General features: G+C 36.9%; 1 protein-coding gene and 1 non-coding gene across 10 annotated transcripts in view; one reads left to right on the plus strand and one right to left on the minus strand.

Annotated features, from left to right (window-relative positions):
* CREB1 (cAMP responsive element binding protein 1) overlaps positions 1–12,132 on the minus strand; it is a 57,621-nt gene extending 45,489 nt beyond the window's left edge. For 2 of the 8 annotated variants that reach the window (XR_004136798.2, XM_031451911.2), the window contains exon 1: positions 11,717–11,973. The gene's annotated coding sequence lies outside the window, so the exon portion shown is untranslated. Of the gene's footprint in view, positions 1–11,716 lie in introns of all 8 variants that reach the window. The other 6 variants (XM_031451913.2, XM_064485048.1, XM_031451912.2 and 3 more) reach the window with 6 other exon arrangements.
* A 3-nt stretch (positions 12,133–12,135) lies between these two features.
* The window catches only part of LOC105093564 (KLF transcription factor 7), a 205,647-nt gene continuing 205,460 nt past the window's right edge, over positions 12,136–12,322 (plus strand). For both annotated transcript variants that reach the window (XR_010380646.1, XR_010380647.1), the window contains exon 1: positions 12,136–12,267. This is a non-coding gene — a transcript (KLF transcription factor 7). The remainder of the gene's footprint in view (positions 12,268–12,322) is intronic.

Here is a 12,322-nt window from a genome sequence, read left to right on the forward strand (position 1 = left end):
GGTATCAGTGACAAGCTTGCACTGCCTTTTTTCCTCCCGCATATATTTTTTGTTATTAACCTTGAGATACCTTATCTATCTTTATCATATGTTTGATCTAGCAGAACTGAGATGTATGCAATCAATACTGGTAATTTAGTGCTCCAGGTTTCTGATGCTAACACTAGTCTTTTGGTATTAAACACAGCGTATTTTCACTGAAACCAGATAGGAAAATAGCATATTCAAATGCTGTATGTATACTGTGTGGACTGTGTATGTATGTACCCACACACACACTTCTCAACTCAACACACATATCAACTTCAGCTATAAGAATCTTATTAGATTAGACTAACCACACCCTAACAAAATGAGGCCAAATATATATATATATATATTTTTTTTTTATGGAAACAGAACAGGCAATGTGATAAATGAAAATAAACTAGTGTCTTTATCAAGGTAAGAAAATTCTGACATAATTTTCTGAAACACTTTTCTTTATGCTCTCCCTTAATTGGAATACAAATCTATTACTTCAGCCTCTAGTCTAGATATCAGAAGAAGGCATGAAAAGTTATATATGAAATTAATTTTGTGTGATTTGAACGTGATGAGATTTAATCATTTCTGTTACAAAAATAAAAGCTTGAGAATGTTTGTTTTTATAAATTCTCTGTATTAACAGTAAATACCAGTATAACTCAACCACTACCAAAAAAGAAGGCATACAGCAAAGGAGAATCTTTTAATGTTATTTAATAAAACTAATTCCCTGATGTGTATATTACCCTGAGCTCAGAGAAACTGCTTTAAGTTCAATATTTACATGTTATAATTTACTGCAGTTTTGTGATTATCAGAGTATTTGAATACTATTTTTAATGAGTAAAATTATTTTAAACTGTGTAGCATGCCCTATGAGAAAGATACTATCATCAACGGAAGTACTTAACAGAAGTGAATTAGGAAAATATCATTTGATTATAGAAATGCATTACATGATTTATGACAGCCATCCTCATATTCTAATATGATTAATTCTATAGTATCTTTCAATAAGAAAGCTTTAGTGCTTTTTCAAATCAAAGTTACTATTATTGTTTTTTTAAGTACTGGCAAAATGTATTTGCCTTGTTTTCCTTCAGGTAAGACTACTCAAGGCTCTGAAACAAGCATTCATGTATCTGGTCACCAAGAGACAGTGTTGCTTAGCAAGGCAGCAACTATGACTATGCATTATTTTAGATAGTAACATTTTATCCCATCTTTTCCCATTCTCTTTTCTTTCCAAACACCCATCTGATACCACTTTAACAGCTTTTTACACATTGAGCCTTTCAAAGTGATCCTATGTAAATTTCTATATGTGAAGTTCTACTAAATAATTTTTGGAGCTGATTTTTTTTTTAGGAAAAAAGGATTATGCACCTCCTACATACAGTTACTTTTAGAAAAGCAATTTTTGTGTTGACTAAAGAGTGAAACTATTTTCAAATTCTAAGTTATGCTTCATAAACTACCTCAAGGGTGGTACTGTAAGGACCTACAAAACTATGCCTTGAAGTTAAATATTTATAGCTTTTATTTACTCCACAAAACCTGAGGGGGCTATGTGAAAATCACTACACTGAAATGGAAAATGAATGTCCAAGTGTTTTCAAAAAACACGTTTTATAAAGTTAATGTTTATTATTTTAACAGTTCTGTTTTGAAATAAATTTTGAAATGCTATTCTTGGTGAATTATTTACAAATTAGAATGAAAGAGTGAAAATCAGTGCTCCTGAGGTAAGAACAGCACATGTTACATAGTAGGAGTAATAAGACAGGAATTCTGGTTTTAGCTTTGACTTCACAGATGGAGAACTAGAGATGTTAAGAGGTTTGCAAGGACTTTACAAGACTGTTTAGGGCTATACTACCTAGAATCCCATATCACAAAAAGTGAGGAAATATTTGCCAATGGAATTGCATGGACTATTAAGCAACATGCTAATCCTTTTAACTATGGTTCGCTTACTAGAAAAAGCCAAGCACTCAAAGCACCAAGGATATATTGGACTATATTTTAAAAATTAGCCATGGTTAATCTACAAAGCTGATAAATGACATGTAGACAACAGCAAAGACTTACATACAGTTATGATAAAGACTTACTTCAAGTAGGTTTCTTTATCTCTAATCCTGAAAGAGTCAATATCAAGTACAAATTTTCAGGTGAGTGTACTTTTTTTTTTTAAACCCATCCTGGTAGTGATTTCTGGTAATCACTTTGATTAATACAATCTCATGCTATTTCCCATGTTTCAGAGGTGTGAAGTATTTGTAAAGCATCAGAATTAATAAAAACTCGAAGGAGAAAACTTTCTTTTTAAGCTATGAAAAATGAATCTAATTTCCTTGGCTTTTAAAAAAATAAATCTGTAATTTCAGTGTCTGAATCATCTAAGTATATATGCCTGCTTCCTTTAACCTGTGCAAATCTGAAGAAATTGGTTTTAATCTTGCCTTTTAAATCTGTGACCCTCCAAGAGAGACTCGTTCATTACAAGTTAAGTTTTCTGTGCCTAGTACACAATAAGCGTTCTGCCAAAAAGTAAGGGGACTATAGTTTAAAGCAGACAAGAACCTTTCTCTCGAAGAGCTTACAAGCAAGTAAGAGATAAAATATGTATCATATATAAAAGATCTAGGGAAGTAAAAATGAATCTCTACCACCAGCTTACCTGTAAACTCCCTCCAAAGAAGTATTATAGTTAACAATGATTTAAAATCATAAACTTCTATTATGAAATAATAGGAAAACACAAATTATGGAAAAAAGGAAGGCAAGAGCTGGCCAGTTATGGTAATCTGCTGATGAAGATCTGATTAGTAACATAATGAAATCAATATATTTTTTCAAGACCTTGGCTACAATAATTCCTCCAAGTGAACTTTTATAGACCTAAACTTAACTACTGTTGAGGAAAAAAATATACAGTAATCACAATAAAGCTAGAATCTTGAAAACTTTCTTCACAAAGAGATAATGCTATTAAAACTCAGAGAGATGCAAACCATGCTTTACTGTTATTTCTTGCACAGGGAAAAGGCTCTACCAGCAAGTATATCATTTAAATTCCCCAGAGCTCAGTTTAGTCATCTGTGAAAAAATGAAGGAATTACTACTGCCTTTATGGTCAAGGTCTGCTAAGTGTAAATTCCCCCAATACAGTACATTTATGAGTAATACACTACACCCACACAAACATCATAATACATTCTCTCTTAACAAATAATTCTCAAAATATAGTACTTTGAATTAAAATGTTTCAAAGTTGTTATTTCTTGGTTTTTATATTTGCTTCTTTTCATCAGTCACTCAACTAAGGGATCTGGACACAGGATAAAAGAGAAGACCAGAATAGGTGGCGTATAACTTTAAATATGCATTAGGAGATTTAGTTATTTTTCATTAAATAATGGTGTCCTTTTTGCCTGGGTTTTCAGAGATATTTAGAAAATGCTTGTAATAATTAAGTAAGAATTTATGATGTCCAAGAAATGGCACCAAAAAGCACAAATGACAACACACAAAACAAAACAAGTGGAAAACAAAGTGCAACAAAAACACATGAACTGGAAATTATCAAATTAAAAACTTTCATGCCAAGAAAATGAAGACAATCCACAAAATGAAAGAAAATTTTGTATATCATATATACCTGGTAAGAAACTTACTATCTATAATAATAAAGAACTATTACAATTCAATAATAAAAAGACAAACTAATTTAAAAATAGGCAAAGGATCTGAACAGACACTTCTAAGAAGGTATACAAATGGCCAGTAAGTACACAAAAAGATGTCAGACATCATTAGTCATTAGGGAAATGCAAATCAAAACCACAGTGAGACAACTTCATATCCACTAAGATGTCTGTAATGAAAAATAAAAACAAGTGTTGGTGAGGACATGTAGAAATTAGAACCCTTATACGTTGTTGGTGGGAAAGTAAAAAGGTACCATAGCTTTGGTAAATAGTCTGGCAGTTTCTCAAATGGTTAAACACAGTTGCCATATAATCCAGCAATTCCACCGCTAGGTATAAGCCCAAAAGAATTGAAAACGTGCAATAAATGAACAATCATGGCAGCATGATTAACAATACCAAAAAGCCCATATGTCCATGAGTTCATGAATAAAATACTGCATATCCATAAAAAGGAATATTTAGCAATAAATAGAAATGAAGTACTGATAGATACAACATGGATGAACCCTGAAAGTATTATTATGCTAAGTAAAAGAAGCTCATCACAATGGATAACATACTGTATGAGTCCATTTATATGCAATGTTCAGAACAGGCAGGTCCTTAGAGACCAAGTAGATTAGTAGTTGCCTTGGGCTGGGGATATGAAGAGATTGAGGGGTGATGGCTAAGCCATGCGGAGTTTCTTTCTGCAGTAACGGAGGTGTCCTAAAACTGACTGTGGTGACAGATGCACAATCTTGTGAACATGCTAAAAACTATAGAAGTGTACATTTAAAACTGGTAGGTTGTATGGTATGTGAATTGTAGTTCAATAAAGCTGTTAAAAAAAGAATCTATAATGTCAATTTTTAAACTGCAATTAATTCACCATGAAGGAGAAAGAATTAGGAGTCAGGATATCTACATTTTAGCCCAATATATGTCATTTCTGTTTATATCGTTCTTCCTCTTAAAATTTAAAGCTTCCTGCCTCACACTCAGGGTTCCTCATAAAGTGGATTTATACTTAATGTTAACACTTTCTTCACCAACTTGTGAACATACCAAGTTCATCCTACTTTCGTATCTTCATTTTTGTTGCCCATGCCACTACCTGGAATGCTCCCCTGTACCTCTACTCTCCAAGGTCTTCAGTATGCAATATGAATCCTCTCTTGCTGGCAAAACTTTTCCTCACTGAACTTCTCTTCTAAACCTTATAGTCCTTCAAGACAGTAGTGAAAACTCATATTCTGCCACGTATAAATCCTTCTTTCTCATACTTCTTTTTGTCACCACTACACTGTAAGTTCCTTGAGAGCAGCTAAGCCACATACTCAGGCTTTACTGTTTATAGCAACTAGAACAGTATTTCATTTGATACCTATAAATACCTGAGTAAATTTTCTTGTGATTTCATCAACTATAAAAAATCGATCGTCAATAAATATTTACTGAATAAATGACTAGACTGATAAATGGTAGTAAGTAAAACTGTATTACTGTTACTGGTAACAGCAAATAAGACTACTGATACTTTTAAGAAAATGATACCCTTTCAGAGCACACAGTTTAGAACAAGCAGTAATTTTCACTTCGGTCTCCTTAAGATTTCTGAGTCTCCTATTGCCAATCACTTGCACAAATAGAATTAACAGCCCTCAAAATTAACAGTTATTCAGCTTTGGCTAGGTTATAAACATTTTTAGTTACATCTATACTGTCTTATAATTATAATCAGAAACTCAGATGCAGGTAACGAGCTCCTTAGGAATCCACTTAAAATTGAAGGAAATCTACCTTAGTTTCCTGGAAGATTCACTAATCTTTTGGAAAGACATTTTCTATTACCATTGGTATAAACCAACTTTCAGACCAACTCCAGGGTCATTACTTTTTTTTTTAAATTATCTATTTATCTATCTACCTATTTATTTGTTTATTTGCAGGGGGGAGGTAATTAGGTTAATTAATTTACTTATCTGGTTTTTTGATGGAGGTACTGGGGATTGAACCCAGGACCTCCTGCATGCTAGGTATGCAGCTCTGCCACTGAGCTATACCCTCCCCATTACTTAGTTATTTTAATTTCTTACTCAATTTTCTCTTCTCCAACCAAATGTCAGTCTTCACTTCTCTCCTTTTTGGAAAAAAACACCATCACTCCCTCAGACCTCTTATTTTCTAAACCTTGATTGTTAGATTATTCAGAGATCCTGGATTAATCCAATCAGGAAAAATTTGTTCAGACAGCCCATCTCATTTATTGATTCATTACCTTCAACCCTGAGAAAAACTCAGGCATTTAAAAGTTTAGAAAGAGATACTATTTAAGTTGTGATTCATGTAACTAGCCTGAAAAATTGATTAAGTATAAAAAGATAATTTTTCATCACTGTATTTGTAAAATACAGCCTTCTGCTTATATGTTGGAATAAACATCAGAATGTAAATGATAGTTTTTTTCCCCTTGCTTCTTATTGGTAACCTAAAGGCCGGTGAGTAAAACTTGGTAAAATATAACAAAACATATCTTTACAGGGCTGGCAGAGCTAAGAAAAGAGAAGAATGCAAAACAAAATAAAACAAACAGGACACAAGAGTGTGCTTATATTAAGGGGAGAGGAACATGCTGAATGAGAAAAAAACAAAACGGCTATTCATATTTATGTTTCAAATGTGTCTCAAGAACCTGCATTTACAGATTTGATAGTGTAAAATAAGTTTAAAATCATACTTTCTTCTTACAACTTCAGGAAGTTGACCATAACTAACCTCTTACATAATGACTGAGGTAGCATATACATTAAACTGGCAGAGGAAAGCAAGCAGCCATTTTCACAGAAATAGTTTCTTGTTTTAGTTCACGAGCTTTACCTCTGCCCCAAAAGGCAATTGACTGATACAATAATACTGTGAGAAATCATTTCATTGTCTGGTAGCTGCCAGGTATGTTCCAGAAGAAAACTTTTCTGCCTTTACAGATTTTAATTATCTATCTCCACCTCCACCAAATCAGTAAAGGTAAATGCTTTGTAAACATTTTAGTCATTGAGTAGGTAAAAATAGCACACATCAGTATTTTATATAAAATACTAACTCCTCAAAATAATAGTAAGACAATATTCTTACATTAAAAGCTCTAATATACGTAACTTTCAACTTAACATCCAAACAATGAGATACACCATGACGGCTTCATTTAAAAATTTTTTTTTTAAAGATAAGCGACTTTTTGTGTCCCTGCTGCTACATTATTAGTTATCATTTTCTAAGCTTAATTAACTTAAAATACACTAACAGCATGTATATTTAAAATGTACTATGGTTAAATGCTACTTAGAAGAGCCAAAAAAGAAAAGGAAAGAGACTGAAACTGGTTTTGTGCTCTAGTTTAAATGAGTGTTACTTGGTCCAACTGAATGACCAAGGACTGCCTCACACACACACACAAAACCCCACACAAAAGGAAAAGAAAAAAAATTCATCTAAGCAGTGAAAAGTCTCAGCAGATAATCATATAAGTGAAACTCACTATTTATTTAGGTATCAAATATAAAAGTCACTGATAATTATACTAGGAAATATTAGAAAATCAAAAAGTAAGATAATGAGTATATAAAAAAGTCAGGGAGAAAGCTAGTACACTAATCAGGATTACTGGGTAATAATATCCCATGAGAACAGTCTGCTTAAAAAACAGGTCTGGACTACACGAGATATTCTTTCTCATTTATAGAGAAAATTATATAGACTTTTTTGGAATGAAATAATACGAGGAAGTAGTCTGTACAGGGCTACAAGAACCTCAACAAGAGAATCAAATTCAGACTAAACTCACTTTGAGAGTTAACTCTTAGCTTGCTTCCCTCTTCATGCACATCTCCATCATTTTACTTAAACTTTTTAAAAACAGAAACTAAAAAGGTATTTGAGGCAGTTCAAATAACATCCTCATTTATGTTATGGTTATCTCTCATTTAAATGAAATCTTTCATTTAAAGAAATAAAGGCATAATGACAGATTCTCTTACTTTAAAAGGTCACATAAGATCTAAAAATAAAATTAATTCACTAACTGGTTAATACAGGTATATGCATATGATGAAGTGCCTCATACTTAAAAGAATGAAGCTCTTTATGTACTGACACAAACCAGCTGCTAAGACAAATTAAGTGAAAAAAGCAAAACACAGGAGTGTATATAGTATACTAGCATTTCTATAAAAAGGGGGTTGGGGGGAAGAGTACATACATCATATGTGCTTTTGTATGGACAAGTAAGAAACTGGTTAACACTTGGGTGATTGGAGGGTGCTGGCCAAACATGACTTTTTGCTGTATTACATTTTATGTGTTTTGAATTATGGACTATCTGAATTACTTATTAAAAAATAAAACTGGAAATATAAAAAGAATTCTCCTTTCTTCCATCTTCATCAGATGTGATCTCTCTTTCCTTTGATTGTTTTCTTATGACATATATTCTGCCTTATTAGTCATCATGTCCCCCAAAAGTTCCTTGAGGGTAGAGATACGACAGTGTAATTCATCTTTGGATTTGCTGCAGCTTCTGGCCCAGTGTATAAAACACAGTAATAACAACGATGAATAACTTATAAAGTAATAAGAAATATTTGCTGAACACTTGTGACATGCCTGGCATTTAGTATGTATTAACTTATTTAATTCCCACATTTCTATGAGGTAGATATTTTATATACACTTATGACCAAGGAAATTGAGGTATGGAGAATAAACTTGCCGAAGGTTCCACACCTAGGAAGTTAAAATAAAACTTAAAAATAAGTATCTATCATTAATTGAATCCCTAAGGAAGTACTTTATAATTATCTCACAACCCTATAAAGTAGGTGGTATTATTCTAATTTAACAGATAAGGAAACTAAGGCTGAGAAAGATCAAGAGACTTCCAGTAGGTCGCAAAATTCCTACAGTAGGCACATTACAGTAGTGGCAAGAGCAAGATTCAAACACAGGCCTAAGACTGCAAACCCACTACTCCTTCCACTAACTACATTCTTTGCCATAGTATGTGCTAACTGAATATTTGAGGTATCACAAATTGTGTCTCAAGTGATAATGTAGGGATGAGAAAAAAAAGCCCTTCATTGTTTTCATTCCCCAACTATCTACTATATTTTTAAATTCAAATTTGAGCTCTAAGTATTCAATAAAGAAGCCATCACTGGAAGTGACACTGTATATCAAGAAAGATATGGTTACAAGATTATGTCACAGGCTGGATATAAACAAGTTTATATAACCATAGCTGATATTTATGGAATAAATAAAATTATAAATTTCAGTGATACACTGTAAGCATTAGGTTACAAGTATATAATTTTTTTCATTGTATATAAAAAAGGAAATTTTTTTAAATGAGCTGAAGTGGGGGATACACATTTGGTTTTACTATAACCATATTATACTCCCCAAAACAAAACCTAATGTTTTAGAATGAATGACAAAACAAACATTATTGTCTCTTCTCTGTGAAGAAACAAAAATTCTATTAATCAGATGTAATCAAGAAAATGAAAATTTCAAAAAGCAGAAAAAGGAAGGTGCCATTTTATGAATCAGGTTTCTAAGTTTCCTTAGGCTCTTTGTGGGAAAAAAAAATTCAAAAGGAGTTTTAAATTTCACAAGAAGTGTCCTCTTAACATTTTTCAGTCAATTTTTGTCAAAGATTCATTGGCTTTCTGAATACATGTCCATTAAAAGAAAAAAAAGGTTCAAGCAGATTTAACTAATTTTTGCCGATCTCTAGGAAGGAGCAGAAGTATAATTTAGTACCATGCTAATAAATACTCAAACATTAATGAACATAAAAATCTGAAAAATTTAACCTGAAATTGCTAAGAATTGCAGGCTGTGAATTTATAAAACAAACAAACAAACAAAACTTAAAAGATCTTTTGGATAAGACTAAAGAAAAACCCATTGGAAAATCTTTTTTTAAAAAAAATTTCAGAAAGGAAGAGTCATTGTCATACATTCTCTGTAAAGGAAAATAAATTTTACTCAACTTATGCTGGCTTGCAGAAAATCCTTAGGGAAAATCAGTGATCTACATCATCATCAATACTATAATTTCTTCAGTATTTGGAAATAAAACCATCTTCCCAATCCTTATGGAAAAATCATCTTTATTACATCTTATTAATTTAAGTTTCTTATCAATGACAAATTGCTAACGTGGTTTTTAAGACTTGCAATACAGCAAAGTAGGTTTTGGAAAAGTGACTTGCATACAGAAAATCAGAAAACAGTGCTTCTAATACCAATATTTATTCCTAACAAGAAACCTTGTATCAATCACAATTCTATCATTCTGTGACAGGTATTTTAAAAACAAATAACCTGTTGATATTTTGCACCACCTAAAATAACTGTTCGGCTTTACTTTCAAATCAGGAAATGAGCAGTTAATGTAGAAGATTTCAATAGCTGGCAACCAAAAGTATCTTCGATACTAAATCTTTATAAGACAGAACTGATGCAAGCTGAGACTAGCATGATATTCTAACTTCTGAAGGTAAGACAAACTTAAATAGGTCATATCCCAGGTCCTTCAAAATTGTCGTTTAATCTTTGATGTGCCAATGACTTTTCTGCTGTCCCTTTTTCCCAACAAGGAAAAAAATAAACCTTGTGGCTTAAATTATTGTCGGTCTGTGGCTGGGGTTACCTACTACATGCCAGACAAATAATGGACACTTTAAAACATCTATTTTTATAATTAGTATTAACCAATCTCTTATTTACGATTAGACACAAAGATGTGAGAAACATGGTAGGGGGTGCGAGGTGAGATCCAGAGGATCCAAACGCCAAAGGCACGGCTGGCCAAAAGAAAAAAAAAAAAAAAAAAGGTGATGTAAAACAAAAGTACATCGGCTAATATTCGTTTCAACAGTGTTTCAGAATGATAGATCTCAAGTGATAATTACCTTATTGAAAAGGGTTAAAACCGAAACTATTTTCAAACATCAGCTTCCCTTTTACAAGATCCCAACAGTTTTTTTTAAAGTTATTACAAATACGTTTTTCTTAGTACCCCCTTCCTCCCCAAAAGAATGCATTTCCATGACTACTAACTTTGAAAAAAAAAAGAAGAGGGTGAGAGAAAGAATCAAAAATTATCTTAAAAAGCGCGACTTCTCATCTTCCCATCTAAGCAGAAAAGCACAGAAAACAGCATTTTCCCATTGGGGTGGGAGCGGGGGGAAAGGGCGTGAATAAAATACAGCACGAGAGGAAACCTTGGGTTTCGAACTTTATTGCACAAAGAGAGTGGAGAGGAGAGTAGGTCAGACGGAGCAGCGCTTCCCCTCGCGAGGCGGGCATGGCAGACACGGAGGCGACCGGGAAGGCAGGCACCTTCACCTCCTCTGCCCTCAACTGTCGCCTTCTTCCTCCTCCACCCCCCGCGGGCACCCCGGCGGCGCTGCCCTGGCAGACGGCGGGCCGGGTCGGGGGCGAGGCGGGCGGCGGGGGCCGGGCGAGCGGCGCGGGGGGCAGCGCTGGGCCGGGCCGGGCCGGCGGGAGGCCTCCCCCGGGGCGGCTTCGGGCTCCGGGCTCCCGGCTCCGCGCCCGGCCCGGCCCGGCCCGGCAGCGGCGGCGGCGGCGGCGAGAACGCGGGCGCCAGCTCGCCGCGGCCGGCCGCCCGCACACACCCCCGGCCGCCGGCTCCCACCCCGCCCGCCGCCCCCCGCCATGAGCGCCGCCGCTGGCTGCAGGCAGAGTCGCTGCCGCCCCGGCCGCCGCTGGCTCCAGTCCGCCGCCATTATTCTTTGTTCGCTGCGAGCGGCGGCGATGGTGTGGGGCTCGGGCGGAGGCTCCATCTTTACCGCGGCCCCTCCTGCGAGGGGAAGGCCCCGAGCGCGGGTGTCCGGCGCCTCCCCGTCCCCCCTCCGTCCCCCCGGCTCTCTCCGGCTCCTGCCTCCTCCTCCTGCTCCTCTTACCGGTGGTACAAGCTCCTCCGTCACTGCTTTCGTTCGCGGCCCGGATCTCGCTGGAGTTTTATTCTCTCCCCCACGTAACACACCGCGTCAAACTACACCTCCGCCGCGTCACTCACCAACACTCCGCTTCTCCCAGCCGCCCGGGCCACAGGCAGCAGCAGCCGCCGCCGACTGAGGACTCGCAGCCAGGGAGCCAGCCAGCGCCGCCCAGTGCCGAGTGCGCAGCGGCCGCGTACGGAAACAGCCGAGCTCGGCCCGGAGGAGCTTGAGCGGCCCCGCCCTCTGCGCTGGAGGCGGAACTTGACGAAGACCTTCGGGTTCCTTCGGGCTCGGCAGAGGGGTTCCGCGGGGAGAGGGAAGGCGGAGGTGGGCTGGGGCGGGCGGGGGGTGGGGAGGAGTGGTCTGAGTACCCCCCCACTACCGCGTATCGGCGGATAAAACCGGCGGCGGAAATTTGTAGGAAGAAGTGGGGTTTGTGTGTGGCCCAGTGGGGAATTCCCGAGGGGTGTCGACGCTTGATGGAAACCCCCGCGCGGGCTGCCCTTGAGGCGGTAAGCGGCGGGCTCTAGGGCGGCTGCGGCAGGCCGGGCCTGGGCCCCGGCGCGC

Source organism: Camelus dromedarius, chromosome 4 (assembly GCF_036321535.1).
Source record: "Camelus dromedarius isolate mCamDro1 chromosome 4, mCamDro1.pat, whole genome shotgun sequence".
NCBI classification, from domain to species: Eukaryota; Metazoa; Chordata; class Mammalia; order Artiodactyla; family Camelidae; genus Camelus; species Camelus dromedarius.